The sequence below is a fragment of the Triticum dicoccoides genome, chromosome 6B (assembly GCF_002162155.2).
Source record: "Triticum dicoccoides isolate Atlit2015 ecotype Zavitan chromosome 6B, WEW_v2.0, whole genome shotgun sequence".
In the NCBI taxonomy this organism is placed as follows: Eukaryota; Viridiplantae; Streptophyta; class Magnoliopsida; order Poales; family Poaceae; genus Triticum; species Triticum dicoccoides.
Genome location: NC_041391.1, coordinates 266,120,263 through 266,141,839, shown reverse-complemented (window position 1 = coordinate 266,141,839; position 21,577 = coordinate 266,120,263).

The following is a 21,577-nucleotide window of genomic DNA, read 5'->3' as shown; positions in this document are numbered from 1 at the left end:
TATTTCAAATGCTTCTACACAATGATCATCAAAGACAAAAGGAACATCTTTTTGTAAGAGATTAGTCAGAGGCCTAGAAATTTTTGAGAAGTCTTTAATGAACCTCCTATAGAAACCGGCATGACCAAGAAAACTTCTTACACCTTTGATGTCCTTAGGACACGACATCTTTTCAATAGCATCAACTTTAGCTTTGTCAACTTCAATACCTCTTTCAGAAATTTTATGCCCCAAGACAATACCTTCATTAACCATAAAGTGGCACTTCTCCCAATTCAAGACAATATTAGTTTCTTCACATGTCTGCAAGACTCGATCAAGGTTGCTTAAGCAATCATCAAAATAAGTTCCATACATGGAGAAATCATTCATGAAAACCTCAACAATCTTTTCACTAAAGTCAGAGAATATTGCAGTCATACATCTTTGAAAGGTAGCAGGTGCATTACATAAACCAAAACGCATACGTCTATAAGCAAAGGTACCGAAAGGGCAAGTAAAAGTGGTCTTATCTTGATCCTCTTTTGACACAAGTATTTGAGAGAAACCAGAATAACCATCTAGAAAGCAAAAATTTGTATGTTTGGATAATCTTTCTAGCATTTGATCAATAAAAGGCAGAGGGTAATGATCTTTTCTAGTAGCTTTATTCAATTTGCGGAAATCAATTACCATTCTATAACCTGTAATAACTCTTTGTGGGATCAATTCGTCTTTCTCATTAGGAACAACAGTAATACCTCCCTTCTTAGGGACACAATGAACGGGACTTACCCACTGATTATCAGCAACAGGATAAATTATACCTGCCTCCAGAAGCTTTAGTATTTCATTTCTTACCACTTCTTTCATCTTAGGGTTTAACCATCGTTGGTGATCAGCAAGTGGTTTAGCATCTTTCTCCAATTTATTTTGTGCTGGCATAGAGTGGGGCTAACGCCCTTAAGATCATCAACAGTATATCCAATAGCAGCAAAGTGCTTCTTCAGAGTTTTCAATAATTTCTCTTCTTCCTGCTCTGAAAGGTTAGCACTAATAATAACAGGATATATCTTCTTTTCATCAAGATAAGTATATTTGAGAGTATCAGGTAAAGGTTTAAGCTCAAACACAGGATCACCCTCGGGTGGAGGAGGATCCCCTAGGATTTCAACTGACAAGTTGTGTATCAAAATGGGTCCCTATTTCAAGAATACTTCATCTATTTCCCTTCTTTCATTCATAAACATATCATTCTCATGGTCTAGCAAATATTGTTCTAAAGGATCATTTGGAGGTACGACAATAGAAGCAAGACCAATTATTTCATCTTTACTAGGCAATTCTTTATCATTGGGTTGTCTACGGAATTTAGCAAAGTTAAAATCATGAGACATATCCCCTAAACCAACAGTTACAATATCTTTTCCGCAATCTATCTTAGGATTAACGGTATTCAAGAAGGGTCTACCAAATATAATGGGACAAAAGTCATCTTGTGGGGAACCAAGAACAATAAAATTAGTGGGATATTTAACTTTTCCACACAAGACTTCAAAATCTCTAACAATCCCAATTGGTGAAATTGTATCTCTATTGGCAAGCTTAATTGTAACATCAATATCTTCTATTACAGCAGGTGCAATATCATGCATAATTTCTTTGTATAAGGAATGAGGTATTGTACTCGCACTAGCACCCATATCACATAAGCCATGATAACAATCATCTCCTATTTTAATAGAAACAACAGGCATGCCAACAATAGGTCTATGTTTATGTTTAGTATCAGGTCTAGCAATTCTAGCAGCTTCATCACAGAACTAAATAACATGCCCATCAATATTATTGACCAAGAGATCCTTAATCATAGCAATACTAGGTTAAACTTTAATTTGCTCAGGGGGTGTAGGTGTTCTAGCATTACTCTTATGAACCACAGTTGAAGCTTTAGCATAATCCTTTATTCTAACAGGGAAAGGTGGTTTCTCCATATAAGCAGTAGGAACAATAGGATCAACATTATAAGTGATAGTTTTTTCTTCAACTTTAATAGGTTCAACTACTTTTACTTCAATGGGAGGATGATATTTAAACCACTTCTCCTTAGGGATATCAACATGAGTAGCAAATGATTCACAGAAAGAAGCTGCTATCTCAGAGTCAAGTACATATTTAGTGTTAAATTCACGAAAAACATCGGTATCCATAAAAGATTTAACACAATCAAACTTAGGTGTTATACATGACTCCTTACCTTCGTCGAGATCCCAATCTTCAGAGTTGCGTTTAATTCTTTCCAATAAATCCCATCTGAATTCAATAGTGTTCATCATAAAAGAACCAGTTTAAGAACTATCGAGCATGGAGCGATTATTGAGAGAAAGTCGAGCATAAATTTTTTGAATAATAATTTCTCTTTAGAGATCATGATTGGGACATGAATATAACATTGACTTAAGCCTCACCCAAGCTTGAGCGATACTTTTTCCTTCGCGAGGCCGGAAATTTTATATATATATATATATATATATATATATATATATATATATATATATATATATATATATATATATATAGGGTCGCGCTATTCGTCATCCTGGGTGAGGAATAGTTATTCTTCACCCCCCTCTATTTTAACATGAATGCACTTATGTTTCGTAAATTTTGTCTTATTTCAGACATAAAAGGAGAACGTAAGAAAATATATAATCGCCGTAAAAAATATTTTATGTTACGCAAATTTCAAACGTAAAAACATAGTGTAAAATGTATATAAAATGTAATTTTTCTGGTCTTCTGATATTTTTTTATGCTGAATTTTATGCAGTGAATTAATATGACTGTAACTATTATTTGAAACATAATTTATTTATGAAATGATCATAAGATTACCTCGGGTGAAGAATAACGTATTCTGGACCCTGGGTGATGAATAGTAACACTATATATATATATATATATATATATATATATATATATATATATATCTGTGTGTGTGTGTGTGTGTGTGTGTAAAATTACGATCACGATGAACCAGATGCATAGGATAAAACTTCTGATGAAATTCTAGTTTCAATCAGTTGTAGTTCCATGATCCAATATCGTCACATAGCCTAAACCATGTCAATGCCTTTCCCTTCAAATATAAAGGTAAAACCTTCTTCTTGTTAACATCCTCGGGCATACCTGCAAGCTTAAATAATCCACAGACTTTATCCACATAGATTAGGTGCATATCGGGATGTAATGTTCCATCTCCTGTAAAAGGATTAGCTAGCAGTTTCTCTATCATACCGGAAGGAATTTCAAAGTAAACATTTTCAGTAGGTTCAGTATGTTGAGGAGTGAAGGTGTGTTGGGTTTGGGTTTTCCTTACTTGATGATTTTCGCTCAAAGTCCTTGGAGGATGGAATGCTCTCAAATGAGAAGTGTCATTTTCTCTCGAAGCATCCAACAAACTAGTTGTTGTAGGGGGTGTCTATTTATAGCCTAGGGAGCAGCTCGACATGATAAGACATAAATGCCCTTCAATGATATGACCGTTAGGTGGGTAGATATTTTTGGGACAGCTGGCGCAAAGCACAACAACTGTCGGAAATTTGACTCTCAAATTCCTCAGGGCTATCATGTTCCTCACTGTGTAGGCAATCCGCACTAGAGAATTCCTAACTCCTCTGTCAGAACAAATTCCTCAGTGACCAGAAGAACTTTGTCTCTGTCACTGAAGAAATTGATTGAACTGTATGATATTTCCAATGGCTTCACTCGAAGTGATTGGTAGGTGTAGGATTTTGAGTTGAGCATCACATGGAAAATTTTCCTTAGTATTTCCTCGACCCCCTTTAACAGTACGGTGTTTCCTATGACTCGAGAAAGAGAAAATGAAACTACGAAAACAAAAGTCTTCACGCTTCATGTTCCTCGAATGAATGCCAAGTCTTCAAGGTCACACCAAATTCTTCACTTTCAAAGTCTTCAGAAAGTCTTCAGAAATCCAAAGCCTTCAGTCGAAGAACTTCATTTTTAGGGGTCGACTTTCTCTGTAAATATGAAACTCCTCATAGACTTATAGACCTGTGTACACTCACAAACGCATCAGTCCCTTAACCTATTAGTCTTCAATATACCAAAATCACTAAGGGGCACTAGATGCACTTACAGTCTCCCACTTTTTGGTGATTGATGACAATATAGGTTAAGTTTTCAACGGGGATAAACATATGAAGTGTAAATACTGATATTGAGGAATTTGATTGCAAGATATAGAAGAACCCCCCCTGAAGATGTGCATAGTGATTTGGATAATCAGGAATGATAATATTTTCAATAACATTCCAACCCGCATTGACAGATGGAAATTCATCTTCCTCTCAGAACTACACCTGCTCAAATTCAGAATTAAGGAGAAGTTTTCATCTTCTTTCATTTCATGGTTGGACAATCTTGTCCTATAATTTTTTTATTGTTGTTTTCTTAGTTGGACCTTTTAGACTAGTTTTTTTTCTTTGGGGCTTATCTCAAGCCTTGTATGTTTGAACTCTCTTTTATATAATATTAAAAAAAATGCAGTGGGGTTTTGCCCTACTGTGTACAGTCAAAAAAAGATGTGCATAGTGAGGAGTTTGCTTTTGAAGCAATGCACACTTGAAGAGTATACTCATGGAGAACTCCCCCTATGTCTTGTAATTCATACACACATTTGCCATATAATCTGAAGAATTTGAAATGCATGATGAAATATGGTGACTGATGTAATTCAGCATGCGTGCATTGATACTAATGAGGAATAAGCATGTAGATGAACTCAGCAGAAGTATCAGGCCACCATAGAGTTTAAGTTTACAACTCGATCTAGCAAAGTCATCAGAAGAACAAGAGTTGTAACTTAGCAAAAAAAATTGCCCATATAAGATAGACCCACTTGAAGACTAACTCAAATTTATCCCCCTTTGTCATCGAATGACCAAAAGGGTTGAAAATGAGTACTAACACCCCTGAAGAATATCATGATGATGGAGGAGCGCCGGCATTGTTGGGGTCGTGTGTCGTTGTAGGGCCTGCCGCAGTGTCGTTCAAGTCTTCACACTCGTCCGTGTCACGTGATGAAGAATACGAACTGGCTACAAAGGGAGGAACCTTGACCTTCTTGTATTTATTTGGTGGAGGAGCAGACCAGTCTAAATCTTCCTTGAAACCCATTTGCTTCAGGTCTTCTTGACCATATAGATGTGACAGAATAGCCCAGGTGCGATTGAAGACTCCATGGAGGTAGTAATGGTTTTTCTTCACTACATTATGTGTAGTAGTCATGTTGTGAAGAATAGAACCAAATTGACGCTTAACCCATTTGTGGTTTCAATCCACCTTCTGGTGAAGACTAAGAAGCAGGTCACGGTCAGTCATCACGCGAGGAGTAGTGGCTTGAGGATTTGGCTTGGATGCATTGGCAGCAGAATCATGACTGGCAGAGTCATCATTGGTGGAATAAGATGCAGCTTTGCGAAACTGACCATCCAGTGGATGAATGACTTCCTCGACAATAGAAGGTGCCTTGCCCTTCTCATCAGCCGACGAATATGTCCGCTTGAGGACTTCAATCGGGGGGCAAGTAGCTGAGGTGATTCTGAAAATCAGCTTTGTAATTGAGTGAAGACCTTGTTCTTAGGAATCTCGTAATCCAAGGAGCATAAGGCTTCATCTCAAATGGAGAAAGTGTAACATTTGCCAGAGTCCTCATGAAGAAATCATGATAATTGACAGGGATGCCATGCATGATGTTGAATAGCAGATTCTTCATGATGCCAACAATTTCCTCATGAGATGAGTTGTGGACTTTGATAGGACTTAAAGTCTTCGTCAAAATGCGATAGACTGTTCTTGGCACATACAGTAGTTCCTTCACGAGGAATTTGATCCTTGGGACTTGACCGGGCTTCAAAGGCTTCATTAGCACTTGCATGTAATTAGTTGTAAGTTCAGGTTCTTGGTATAGACAACGAGCACCTTTAGGTGGAGGACTGATTGGCAGGGCATGAAGTAATTCAGAGGCCGGTGCTTTGTAATGAATATTTTCGGTCATCCATTCCAACACCCAAGTGTTGATATCATCAGCATCACCTGTGATGTGCAGCGTTGCGTAGAACTGAAGAATAAGATCTTCATTCCAATCAACAATGTCAGAGCAAAAGTTGAGTAGTCCTGCATCATGAAGCACACTAAGGACTGGAGAGAAGCAAGGCATTGATTCCATATCCATGTGAGGAATATGCTCGTGGTGAAAGACTTTGTGTTTGTTGAATAGCAGTGAAGAATAGAAGTTTTCCTGCTGGCAGTCCAGAAGCGCTTTCGTCTAAGACGAGCAGAGTCATATGGGTTGAATTTAGTGAAGAACACATGCTCACCGAAGAAATCATCAGCCTTGAATTTCTACTTCTTTGAGAAGGGATCCTTTGTCTTGGCGTGAGGAGTATCGGTCAATTGCATTACTACCTTAGGAATCGCAATCTCGGGCTCCACAGGCTGAGGAATTTCAGGCTCTTCTTCAGTGACAGCCTGGGTCTTCAATTCTTCATTAACATATTCATCAGCACTAGTGGCTGGAATTTCTACATGGACAGATGGAGTTGCATGAAGTTCTTCAGATCCCATTTGTACTTCAGTAGCAACAGGGGACTGAGGAATTGATTGAAGTGGGGTGAACAGTGGATAGTTGGGGTGCTGACTTTCCCAAAAGTCATCGTTCAACACGGGTGTGGTACAACCAATGTCCACATCTTCATCTTACATTTCTTCAATGCCAACCTCTTTAGTAGTAAACTGACGCATAGGCGAGGAGACAACATGTGTTGAAGGGATTGCATCCACTTCAATTTCTTCATCCAACTGCTCTGACGAAGCACCAGAAGGAATTTCTTCATCTGATTCACTTGGAATCACATAATCTTCATCAAAAGGAACAAGGTCCTTTGATGGCATTAATGAGACAGGAACGACATCAATTGGGTTGTCAATTGAGCTTGTCAAAGGCTTCATATTCTTCGGAGCTAAAGGATCTGATGAAGTTGATGCCTTCCTTTTCTTCATAGTTGCACGCTCTGCAGCCTTGGTCATCTTCACATCTGATGCAGATGGAAGGATTCGAGTTTGTGTTGGTGCAGGAGGAGCAGAGGAATTTCGTTCATTTTCTTTAGGCACAACTGATGAAGTTGCCCTGACTACTTCATTTTCTTCAGGCACAACACTAGTGGATGCCCTAGCAATTTCTTCAGCGGCTAGAATGCAGTCATCAGCCCTGGTACTTTCATTTTCTTCAGTAGCCTGATTGTCATCAGCGGTGCTGGCACATTCTTCAGTAGGCTGTGCAGATGCATCAGCCTCAGGAATTTCTTGTTGCGTTGGGGTTGCAACATTTGATGTGAATTTTTTAGACAACTTCACAAACCTGACTTTGGCTCCAAGCCAGTCAACATAGTAACAACCAAATTCATCACTCAGTTGCTTGATCTCAGCTTGTAAGGCAACGAGTTGTTCAGGGGAAAGCTTCAGAACGTTTTCCCTCAAAAAGCGCTCTTTCTTATATTGCGTTTTCTTCAGTCTTCTTCCTTCTTCATATTTACATTTTTCCTCTTCAATGAAGGCAGTCAAAACATGACTTTGACCAGAAGTTAGGTTCATCTCCGGCAAAGGTGTGTTCGGGTCCTTGTGCCATAGATCAATGAAATCTAGGATCAACTTCGGATCCAGTAACATTGGCACATTGCTTCCTTTGGCTCTAGCGGTCCTGGCCTGCTTGTCTGTGATGATTTCGGCAAGTTCTTCATCATTAGCCTCGTCATCATCAAACGACACTTGAAAGGCGACCTGCTTCTTGTGAGGACTTCGTCGAGAGCCTCGTCTAGCAGTGGCCTTTTTCTTCAGCAGAGAGGGGCTAGTTGAGGAATTTGGTGCAGTTGAGGAACTTGCCGAAGCTCCTGAGGCAATTGAGATGCCTGTAGTCCTTTGGCACGTGGCGAGATGCACAGGTGCAGAGGATTTAGTTGGAGCAGCTGAGGACTTTGTTGGAGGAGCTGACAATTTTTAAGGAGTAGGAGGAGTGTGAGGGGTTGGCCGTGAGGGCTTTGAAGAATCTGGCCGTGAGGGCATTGCTGAGGAACTTGGCCATGAGGGCATTGAGGGTGAAGCACTTGGCTTATGAGCAGGCTTCTTAGCCATGGCCTTCTTTGGCTTGCTTGCAGAGGCTTCAACAGCGGTAGGAGCAGCAATAGAGTCTTCATTGAATTTCCTCACTGTTTCTTTTGCCTGTTTGGCCAGTTTGGCCTGGCGCTTTGCCCATTCATCAGGATAGTCCTCACCGCGCTTGAGGCTGGTGGGATCTACCAATTGGCCAGGTGCCAACGGAGGTCTTGGGCATGGAGGATTGAGAGCGAATTTCTTCATATACTTGGGAGTAACATATCTGTACTCCCTCCATTCCCGTGCCCATCTCCGCTCTATCCTCTGTATGCGCACCTTGCGCTGATTTTTGTCCTCCTTGCCAAATTTGGCCTCATCAGGAGCGCAATAATCCCTATATATGTCATCAGGGATCTCGAAAGCAGTATTGACCTCAGGCCTCTTTCCAACCTTCTGTGGCTTCTTACCATCAGCCATTTTCTTCAGCTGAGGAATTTGAACAATGGAATTCTCTGAAGATGTATGCAACTTTTCTTCGAGGAACGCTGCAAATGAGTTAAGTTGATGAGAACCTAGTGATTCAGCAGCAGACATGAGTACCTGTGAACAGAGTATAGTTGCGAGGAATTTGGAGAGGTCATATGCGTTCATAGAAGGTTTTTCAAAAAGAATAAGTTTGAGGAATTTGACTAGATGAGTCTTGAAGAATTTCACTAAGAGTTCTTAGTCTTAGGTTCCAGAGTTGTATAGATCGAAGATCCACACAATTGAGGAATCTCGAAGAAAAATTATTGCTTAGAGAAACGAATTAAGAGCAGATGACATGTGTGGTGTTCAGTGTGTGAAGATTTGAAGAATATACACCTTTGAAGATTTTGAAGAAAACATTTGAATCAAAGAGGGTAGTAAAAGTAACTTTTAATTACCCTTGATGAAGAACACGACAAACTGGGATGTGTAGATATGAAGTTTGTCAGTTCAGATGTTCCACGCCCTAACTCGGCAGAGGAAGACAGCTACGGCGGCGACGAAGTGAAGAAATCCGCAGCCGGCGCGAGTACGATGGCGACGAGGTCGAGGCAGTGGAGCTCTTCCTCACCGGCGATGATGAAGTAGCGGAAGCGCTAGGGTTTGAGAAGCTTGAGCGGGAGTGAGAACGAGCGGAGTAAAAACGAAGTGAGGAAGGGGAGGGGTAATTATAATCAGAGTGAAAAACTGTACGCCCAAGGAAATTGGACGAACGTACCCCTGACCCTTCTCATTCGCTTGACATGTGTCACCCACGTACTGAAAGGTGGCGATCGTGTAAGATCGTGGGTGAATAGATAACTATTATTGTGGGATGCGGAACGGTTGAGCGGTAAAGCCGAAAATTTAGATAAGATAAGTTAAAAGTTCCATTCGCAAATTCTTCAGCTGACAAGTACACAGTGAAGATTTTGAACGAGTTTCAAATAGAATGAACATGAAGAATTTGTGAAAAGATTGGGTTGAGTTTAGCATAGAGGGGGAAGGGTCCGATCACATTCACTTAGCAGAAAAAGCAGCTTGAAGAAATAGCAATAAGTGAACGTTGTATATGTGTGTGTGTGTATATATATATATATATATATATATATATATATATATATATAGCCAATGAAGAAAAACAACAAAGACAGTGAAGCCAATGCAAAGTTGAAGAATTTGAACAACCGAGGAATTTCAAAAACTAAGGAAAAACTCAAATTGAAGATTTTCAACTTTTGGTGGTGGCGTGACCCACCGTATAAGAATGATGATTTTAGACACCGCGTATAATTGTCGTAGGGTTCTGAGAATCAAATTCTTCGTTAATTTCTTCACACTTAGAGTGTTAGTCTTCATTGATTGAAGAAAAACTTTTCTTCCCGTGTTGCACATCTATGTCATCAATTTTGCATAAGTGTTAGGATGAGTGTCCTTTTCAAAGAACATTCAAAGATTCTAGGATATTTAGCTCACACCTCAACTTGCTAAATCTCTTCTCATCCAAGGGCTATGTGAAGATATCGGCTAGCTGTTCTTCAGTCCGTACATGCTCAATAGAGATGTCGCCCTTCCACACATGATCACGAAGAAAATGATGATGAATTTGGATGTGCTTTGTCTTCGATTGCTGGCCTGGGTTGTGAGCAATCTTGATTGCACTCTCATTGTCATAGTAGAGAGGCACATTCTTCATGTTGATGTCATAGTCCTTGAGAGTTTGCTTCATCCACAGCAATTGAGCACAGCAAGAACCAGAAGGAATGTACTCAGCTTCAGCTATAGATAGTGATACGCAGTTCTGTTTCTACGAGGACCAATAGACCAAAGATCGTCCGAGGAAATGGCATGTGCCAGATGTTGACTTGCGGTCCAGACGATCACCAGCATAGTAGAGTCTCAATGTCCAATGAGATCAAAATCCGAGCCCTTGGGGTACCATAATCCAAGTGTTGGTGTGTGATCTAGATATCCAAGAATATGCTTCACAACCTTATGGTGTGATTCCTTCAGTGTAGCTTGAAATCGGGCACACATGCAAACACTAAGCACAATATCTGGCCTAGATGCACATAAATACAATAAAGAGCCAATCATGGAGTAGTATTTCCTCAATACATCTTTGAGGTATTTCTCCTGAGATATGAATATGCCATTGCGCTATTGACGAATTTGAAGTCCTAACAAGAATTTCAATTCTCCCATCATAGACATTTGATATTCTTCACTCATCATATAGGAAAATTCATCACTATAATGTTGGTCAGTACAGCCAAAAATGATGTCATCAACATAAATTTGGCACACAAACAATTCACCATCATAAGATTTAGTGAAAAGAGTTGGGTCGAGTGAACCAGGTTTGAAGCCTTTCTTCATGAGGAATTCCTTCAAAGTATCATACCACGCCCGAGGGGCCTGCTTGAGGCCATACAGGGCCTTATTGAGTCTGAAGACGTTGTCAGGATGCTTTGGATCTTCAAAACTTGGGGGCTGAGCAACATATACTTCTTCCTCAAGCTTTCCATTGAGGAATGCACTTTTCATATCCATTTGTTGTAAGATGATATCATGATGGTTAGCATAAGCAAGTATTATGCAAATAGCCCCAAGTCTAGCAACAGGTGCAAAAGTTTCATCGAAATCAATTCCTTCAACCTGTGTGTAGCCTTGAGCTACAAGTCGTGCCTTATTCCTCACCACAAGGCCATTTTCATCTTGCTTGTTGCGGTAGATCCACTTTGTGCCAATGATATTGTGCTTGCGAGGATCTGGACGTTTGACCAGTTCCCAGACGTTGTTGAGCAAGAACTGACGTAATTCTTCTTGCATAGCTTGAATCCACTCAGGCTCCAGAAATGCTTCATCTACCTTAGTGGGCTCTGGGATAGAGACAAAAGCAAAGTGCCCACAAAAGTTAGACAAATGTGAAGCTCTTGAGCGTGTGAGGGGACCTGGTGCTTCAATGTCATTGATGATTCTCTCAATTTGCACTTCCTTTGCAACGCGAGGATGAGCAGGTTGTCATCGAGGAATTTGATCCGCATTTTCTTCAGGACCATTTTCCTCAGCACCATTTTCTTCAGGTGCACCAGTTCAATTTTCTTCACGTCCTGGAATGAATTCTTCAGCAAATTCTTCGGTAGGAATGACATCCTCAGTAGCCTTGAACTTGATAGATTCCTCAGGTGCTGGTTCATCTATCACAGAAGGTAGGTTCTCTCTTTGCGAGCCATTAGTTTCATCGAACCACACATCTACAGTTTCAACAACTTTGTGAAGAACGTTGTTGAGGACTCGTTAGGTGTGCGAGTCCTTTACGTAACCAAGCATAAAACCCTCATGTGCTTTCGGTGCAAATTTAGAATTGTGATGAGGATCTCTAATCCAACATTTAGCACCGAAGACTTTGAAATAACTCACATTGGGTTTGTTGTTAGTGAGGAGTTCATAAGCAGTCTTCTTGAAGAATTTGTGAAGATATACTCTATCGATGATGTGGCACGCAGTATCAATTGCCTCAATCCAGAAACGACGAGGCGTATTGTATTCATCAAGCATAGTGCGAGCCATCTCAACAAGATTTCTGTTCTTGCGCTCCACGACGCCATTCTGCTGAGGAGTATAAGGAGAAGATAACTCATGAGTAATACCATGTTCATCAAGATAGTCATCAAGACCGGAATTCTTGAACTCAGTCCCATTGTCACTTCTGATGTGCTTGATCTTCACACCAAAGTTGGTTGAAGCCCTATAGGAAAATCCTTTGAAGACTTACTGCACCTCATGTTTGTAAGTGACAATGTGCACCCATGTGTAACGAGAATAATCATCAACAATAACAAAGCCATATAGAGATGCATCATTTGTAACAACAAAATAATGATTAGGACCAATGAGATCCATGTGAAGCAATTCAAATGGACGAGTGGTAGTCATGATAGTCTTTTCTGGATGCTTGGCCTTAGTCATCTTTCCAGCTTCACACGCTCCACACAAATGATCCTTGAGGAATTTGACATTCTCAATGCCAATGACATGCTTCTTCTTCGCAAGCGTGTGCAGATTCTGTTGGGTAACGTAGCACAAATTCAACAGTTTTCTACGCAACACCAAGATCAATATATGGAGTAATCTAGCAACGAGGAGAAGGGAGTGCATCTACATACCCTTGTAGATCGCTAAGCGGAAGCGTTCAAGTGAACGGGGGTTGATGGAGTCGTACTCATCGTGATCCAAATCACCGATGATCCTAGCGCCGAACGGAGTGCACCTCCATGTTCAACACACATACGGTTGGGAGAGACATCTCCTCCTTTTTGATCCAGCAAGGGGAGGAGAGGTTCACGGAGATCCAGCAGCACGATGGCGTGGTGGTGGAAGTAGCGGGATCCCGGCAGGGCTTCGCCAAGCGCAAGCGGGGAGGAAGAGGTGTCACGGGAGGGAGGGAGGCGCCAGGGACTCAGGTGCGGCTGCCCTCCCTCCCCTCCACTATATATAGGGGCCTAGGGGGGCGCCGGCCCCCTTGGAGATCCAATATCAAGGGAGGGCAGCGGCCAAAGGGGTGGCTTGCCCCCCAAGGCAAGTGAGGCGCCCCCACCCCTAGGGTTTCCAACCATAGGCGCAGGGGGGGCCCAAGGGGGGCGCACCAGCCCACCAAGGGCTGGTTCCCATGCCCCTTCAGCCCATGAGGCCCTCCGGGATAGGTGGCCCCACCCGGTGGACCCCCGGGACCCTTCCGGTGGTCCCAGTACAATACCGATGACCCCCGAAACTTTCCCGGTGGCCGAAACTGGACTTCCTATATATAAATGTTTACCTCCGGACCATTCCGGAACTCCTCGTGACATCCGGGATCTCATCTGGGACTCTGAAAAACTTTCGTGTTACCGCATACTAATATCTCTACAACCCTAGCGTCACCGAACCTTAAGCGTGTAGACCGTACGGGTTCGGTAACCATGCAGACATGACCGAGACAACTCTCCAGCCAATAACCAACAGCGGGATCTGGATACCCATGTTGGATCCCACATGTTCCACGATAATCTCATTGGATGAACCACGATGTCGAGGATTCAATCAATCATGTATTCTATTCCCTTTGTCTACCGGTATAGTACTTGCCCGAGATTCGATCGTCGGTATCCCGATACCTTGTTCAATCTCGTTACCGGCAAGTCTCTTTACTCGTTCCGTAACACATCATCCCATGATCAACTCCTTGATCACATTGTGCACATTATGATGATGTCCTATCTAGTGGGCCCAGAGATACCTCTCCGTCACACGGAGTGACAAATCCCAGTCTTGATTCGTGCCAACCCAACAGACACTTTCGGAGATACCCGTAGTGCACCTTTATAGCCACCCAGTTACGTTGTGACGTTTGGTACACCCAAAGTATTCCTACGGTATCCGGGAGTTGCACAATCTCATGGTCTAAGGAAATGATACTTTACATTAGAAAAGCTTTAGAATACGAACTACACGATCTTTGTGCTAGGCTTAGGATTGGGTCTTGTCCATCACATCATTCTCCTAATGATGTGATCCCGTTATCAACGACATTCAATGTCCATGGTCAGGAAACCGTAACCATCTATTGATCAACGAGCTAGTGAACTAGAGGCTTACTAGGGACATGGTGTTGTCTATGTACCCACACATGTACCTGAGTTTCCTATCAATACAATTATAGCATGGATAATAAACGATTATCATGAACAAGGAAATATAATAATAATAACTAATTTATTATTGCCTCTAGAGAATATTTCCAACAGTCTCCCACTTGCACTAGAGTCAATAATCTAGTTCACATCGCCATGTGATTAACACTCACAGGTCACATCGCCATGTGACCAACATCCAAAGAGTTTACTAGTGTCAACAAACTAGTTCACATCATCATGTGGTTAAGACTCAATGAGTTCTGGGGTTTGATCATGTTTTGCTTGTGAGAGAGGTTTTAGTCAACGGGTCTGCAACATTAAGATCCGTATGTACTTCACAAATCTCTAGGTCATATTGTAAATGTTGCTTCCACGCTCCACTTGGAGCTATTCCAAATGGTTGCTCCACTATATGTATCCGGTTTGCTACTCAGAGTCATTCGGATAGGTGTTAAAGCTTGCATCGACGTAACCCATTACGCCGAACTCTTTATCACCTCCATACTCGAGAAACATGTCCTTATTACTCCAAGGACAATTTTTGGCCACTGTCCAATGATCCATTCCTGGATCACTCTTGTACCCCCTTGCCAGACACGTGGCAAGGTACATATCAGGTGCGATACAAAGCATGACATACTGTATAGAGCCTATGGCTAAGGCATAGGGGACGACATTCGTCCTTTCTCTTTCTTCTGCCGAGGTCATGTCTTGAGTCTTACTCAATACTCACACCATACAGCCAAGAACTCCTTCTTTGCCGATCCATTTTGGACTCCTTGAAAATCTTCTCACGGTATGTGTTCATTTGAAAGTACTATTAAGCATTTTGATCTATCTTATAGATCTTGATGCTTATTGTTCAAGTAGCCTAATCCAGGTTTTCCATTGAAAAATACTTTTCAAATACCCTATATGCTTTCCAGAAACTCTACATCATTTCTGATCAACAATAGTCAACAACATATACTCATCAGAAATTCTATAGTTCTCCCACTCACTTCTTTGGAAATACAAGTTTCTCATAAACTTTGTACAAACCCAAAATCTTTGATCATCTCATCAAAGCGTACATTCCAACTCCTAGATGCTTACTCTAGTCCTTAGAAGGGTTGCTGGAGCTTTGCATACTTGTTAGCATCTTTCAGGATTGACAAAACCTTCTGGTTGTATCACATACAACCTTTCCTCAAGAAAATTGTCGAGGAAATAATGTTTTGACATCCTATCTGCAAGATTTCATAAATAATGCAGTAACTACTAATCCAATTCCAACAGACTCTTAGCATCACTACGAGTGAGAAAACCTCACCGTAGTCAACTCCTTGAACTTGGCGGAAAACATCTTAACAACAAGTCGAGCTTTCTTAATGGTGATACTTACCATCATTGTCCGTCTTCCTTTTAAAATCCATCTATACCCAATAGCCTTACGACCATCAAGTAGTTCTTCCAAAGTCTATACTTTGTTTTTACACATGGATCCTCTCGGATTTTATGGCCTCGAGCCATTTTTGGAATCTAGGCCCACCATCGCTTCTCCATAGCTCGTAGGTTCATTGTTGTCTAGCAACATGACTTCCAAGACAGGATTACGTACCACTCTGAAGTAGTACGCATCCTTGTCATCCTACGAGGTTTGGTAGTGACTTGATCTGAAGTTTCATGATCACTATCATCAGCTTCCACTTCAATTGGTGTAGGCGCCATAGGAACGACTTCCTGTGCCCTGCTACACACTAGTTGAAGTGACGGTTCAATAACCTCATAAAGTCTCCACCATCCTCCCACTCAAATCTTTCAAGAGAAACCTTTCCTCGAGAAAGGACCCAATTCTTGAAACAATCACTTTTGCTTCCAGATCTGAAATAGGAGGTATACCCAACTGTTTTGGGTGTCCTATGAAGATGCATTTATCCGCTTTGGGTTCGAGCTTATCAGGCTGAAACCTTTTTCACATAAGCGTCGCATCCCCAAATTTTTAAGAAACGACAGCTTAGGTTTCTCTAAACCATAGTTCATATGGTGTCGTCTCAACGGAATTGTGTGGTGCCTTATTTAAAGTGAATGTGGTTGTCTCTAATGCCTAACCCATAAACGATAGTGGTAATTTGATAAGAGACATCATGGTATGCACCATATCCAATAGGGTGCAGTTATGATTTTCGGAAACACCATCACACTATGGTGTTCCAGGCGGTATTAGTTGTGAAACAATTTCCAAGATGTCTTAATTCTGTGCCAAACTTGTAACTTATATATTCATCTTTATGATCATATCATAGACATCTTATCCTCTTGTCACGACGATCTTCAACTTCACTCTGAAATTACCTGAACCTTTCAATAATTCAGACTTGTGTTTCATCAAGTAAATATACTCAGTATCTACTCAAATCATCTGTGAAGTAAGAACATAACGATATCTACTGCGTGCCTCAGCACTCATTGGACTGCACACATCAAATGTATTACTTCCAACAAGTTGCTTTCTTGTTCCATCTCACTGAAAACGAGGCTTTTCAGTCATCTTGCCCATGTCGTATGATTTGCATGTCTCAAGTGATTCAAAATCAAGTGAGTCCAAACGGTCCATCTGCATGGAGTTTCTTCATGCGCATATACCAATAGACATGGTTCACATGTCTCAATCTTTTCAAAAACGAGTGAGTCCAAAGATCCATCAATATGGAGCTTCTTCATGCGTTTTATACCAATATGACTTAAGTGGCAGTGCCACAATTATGTGGTACTATCATTACTATCTTATATCTTTTGGCACGAACATGTGTATCACTATGATCGAGATTCAATAAACCATTCATTTTAGGTGCAAGTCCGTTGAAGGTATTATTCAGATAAACAGAGTAACCATTATTCTCCTTAAATGAATAATCGTATTGCAATAAACATAATCCAATCATGTTTATGCCCAACGCAAACACCAAATAACAATTATTTAGGTTTAACACCAATCTCGATGGTAGAGGGAGCATGCGATGCTTGATCACATCAACCTTGGAAACACTTCCAACACACATCGTCATCTCACCTTTAGCTAGTCTCCGTTTATTCTGTAGCCTTTTATTTCGAGTTACTAACACTTAGCAACCGAACCAGTATCGAATACCCTGCTGCTACTAGGAGTACTAGTAAAGTACACATTTAATATAATGTATGTCCAATACAAACGTCTGTCAACCTTGCCAGCCTTCTCATCTACCAAGTATCTAGGGTGGTTCTGCTTCAGTGACCGTTCCTCTTATTACAGAAGAACCTAGTCTTGGGCTTGGGTTCAACTTCGGGATTCCTCACTCGAGCAGCAACTGATTTGTCGTTTCATGAAGTATCCCTTTCTTGCCCTTGCCCTTCTTGAAACTAGTGGTTTTAACTAACCATCAACAATTGATGCTCCTACTTGACTTCTACTTTCGCGGTGTCAAACATCGCGAGTAGCTCAAGGATCATCATATCTATCCATGATATGTTATAGTTCATCACGAAGCTCTAGTAGCTTGGTGGAAATGACTTTGGAGAAATATCACTATCTCATCTGGAAGATTAACTCCCACTCGATTCAAGTGATTGTTGTACTTAGACAATCTGAGCACAATCTCAACGATTGAGCTTTTCTCCCTTAGTTTGCAGGCTAAGAAACTCGTGGGAGGTCTTATACCTCTTGACGTGGGCACAAGCCTAAAATCCCAATTTCAGCCCTCGAAACATCTCATATGTTCCGCGACGTTTCGAAATTGTCTTCGGTGCCTCAACTCTAAACCGTTTAACATTACTAAACTATCACGTAGTTATCAAAACGTGTATGTCAGATGTTCGCAACATCCACAGACGACGTTCGAGGTTCAGCACACCGAGCGATGCATTAAGGACATAAGCCTTCTACGAAGTAATGAGGACAATCCTCAGTTTACAGACCTAGTCCGCATAATTGCTACTATCAACTTTCAGCTAAATTTTCTCTAGGAACATATCTAAAACAGTAGAACTAAAGCGTGAGCTATGACATAATTTGCAAAAACCTTTTGACTATGTTTAGGATAATTAAGTTCATCTTATGAACTCCCACTCAGATAGACATCCCTCTAGTCATCTAAGTGATTACATGGTCCGAGTCAACTAGGCCGTGTCTGATCATCACGTGAGACGTACTAGTCATCATCGGTGAACATCTTCATGTTGATCATATCTACCATACGACTCATGCTCGACCTTTCGGTCTCTTGTGTTCCGAGGCCATGTCTGTACATGCTAGGCTCATCAAGTCAACCTAAGTGTTTCGCGTGTGTAAATATGGCTTACACCCGTTGTATGTGAACGTTAGAATCTATCACACCCGATCATCACGTGGTGCTTCGAAACAATGAACTTTCGCAATGGTGCACAGTTAGGGGGAACACTTTCTTGAAATTTTAATGAGGGATTATCTTATTTACTACCGTCGTTCTAAGCAAATAAGATGCATAAACATGATAAACATCACATGCAATCAAAAGTGACATGATATGGCCAATATCATTTTGCTCCTTTTGATCTCCATCTTTGGGACTCCATGATCATCATCGTCACCGGCATGACACCATGATCTCCATCATCGTGTCTCCATGAAGTTGTCTCGCCAACTATTACTTCTACTACTATGGCTAACGGTTTAGCAATAAAGTAAAGTAATTACATGGCGTTGTTTATTGACACATAGGTCATACAATAAATTAAGACAACTCCTATGGCTCCTGCCGGTTGTCATACTCATCGACATGCAAGTCGTGATTACTATTACAAGAACATGATCAATCTCATACATCACATATATTATTCATCACATTCTTTTAGCCATATCACATCACATAGCATAGCCTGCAAAAACAAGTTAGACATCCTCTAATTGTTGTTTGCATGTTTTACGTGGCTGCTATGGGTTTCTAGCAAGAACGTTTCTTACCTACGCAAAAACCACAACGTGATATGTCAATTGCTATTTACCCTTCATAAGGACCCTTTTCATCGAATCCGATCCGACTAAAGTGGGAGAGACCGGCACCCGCTAGCCACCTTATGCAACAAGTGCATGTCAGTCGGTGGAACCTGTCTCATGTAAGCGTACGTGTAAGGTCGGTCCGGGCTGCTTCATCCCACGATGCTGCCGAATCAAGATAAGACTAGTAACGGCAAGTAAATTGACAATATCGGCACCCACAACTGCGTTGTGTTCTACTCGTGCATAGAAACTACGCATAGACCTAGCTCATGATGCCACTGTTGGGTAACATAGCAGAAATTCAATAGTTTTCTATGCAACACCAAGATCAATCTATGGAGTAATCTAGCAACGATGAGAAGGGGAGTGCATCTACATACCCTTGTAGATCGCTAAGCGGAAGCGTTCAAGTGAACGGGGTTGATGGAGTCGTACTCGTCGTGATCCAAATCACCGATGATCCTAGCGCCGAACGGACGGCACCTCCATGTTCAACACACATACGTTTGGGAGAGACATCTCCTCCTTCTTGATCCAGCAAGGGGAGGAGAGGTTGATGGAGATCCAGCAACACGATGGCGTGGTGGTGGAAGTAGCAGGATCCCGGTAGGGCTTCGCCAAGCGCAAGCGGGGAGGAAGAGGTGTCACGGGAGGGAGGGAGGCGCTAGGCACTCAGGTGCGGCTGCCCTCCCTCCCCTCCACTATATATAGGGGCCTAGGGGGGTGGCGGCCCCCTTGTAGATCCAATCTCAAGGGCGGGCGGCGGCCAAAGGGATGGCTTGCCCCCCAAGGCAAGTGAGGCGCCCCCCACCCCTAGGGTTTCCAACCCTAGTCATAGGGGGGGCCAAGGGGGGGCGCACCAGCCCACCAGGGGCTGTTTCCCACGCCCCTTCAGCCCATGGGGCCCTCCGGGACAGGTGGCCCCACTCGGTGGACCCCCGGGACCCTTCCGGTGGTCCCAGTACAATACCGATGACCCCCGAAACTTTCCCGGTGGCCGAAATTGGACTTTCTATATATAAATCTTTACCTAAGGACCATTCTGGAACTCCTCGTGACATCCGGGTTCTCATCCGGGACTCCGAACAACTTTCAGGTTACCTCATACTAATATTTATACAACCCTAGCGTCACCAAACCTTAAGCGTGTAGACCCTACGGGTTCGGGAACCATGCAGACATGACCGAGACAACTCTCCAGCCAATAACTAACAACGGGATCTGGATACCCATGTTGGCTCCCACATGTTCCACGATGATCTCATCGGATGAACCACGATGTCGAGGATTCAATCAATCCCGTATTCAATTCCCTTTGTCTACCGGTATAGTACTTGCCCGAGATTCGATCGTCGGTATCCCGATACCTTGTTCAATCTCGTTACCGGCAAGTCTCTTTACTCGTTCTGTAACACATCATACCGTGATCAACTCCTTGGTCACATTGTGCACATTATGATGATGTCCTACCGAGTGGGCCCAGAGATACCTCTTCATCACACGGAGTGACAAATCCCAGTCTTGATTCGTGCCAATCCAACAGACACTTTTGGAGATACCCGTCGTGCACCTTTATAGCCACCCAGTTATGTTGTGACGTTTGGTACACCCAAAGCATTCCTACGGTATCTGGGAGTTGCATAATCTCATGGTCTAAGGAAATGATACTTGACATTAGAAAAGCTTTAGCATACGAACTACACGATCTTTGTGCTAGGCTTAGGATTGGGTCTTGTCCATCACATCATTGTCCTAATGATGTGATCCCGTTATCAATGACATCCAATGTCCATGGTCAGGAAACCGTAACCATCTATTGATCAACGAGCTAGTCAACTACAGGCTTACTAGGGACATGGTGTTGTCTATGTACCAACACATGTATCTGAGTTTCCTATCAATACAATTATAGCATGGATAATAAACGATTATCATGAACAAGGAAATATAATAATAATAACTAATTTATTATTGCCTCTAGAGCATATTTCCAATAGATTCCTCATGCAAGCATGACCAAGTCGTCGATGCCATAGCCAGCCTTCTGAAGCTTTTGCAAGTAGGCATACGGCTGGTTGTGGTCTTGTAGAGAAATCAACAATATACAAGTCTCCTCTCCTAAAGCTTTCGAAGACTTTGGAATTGTTAGCTTCCATGATCACAACACAACGATATTTGCCAAAGACAACAACCATATCGAGATAAAAAAGCATTGAGACAGACATGAGGTCGTATCCTAAGAACTCGA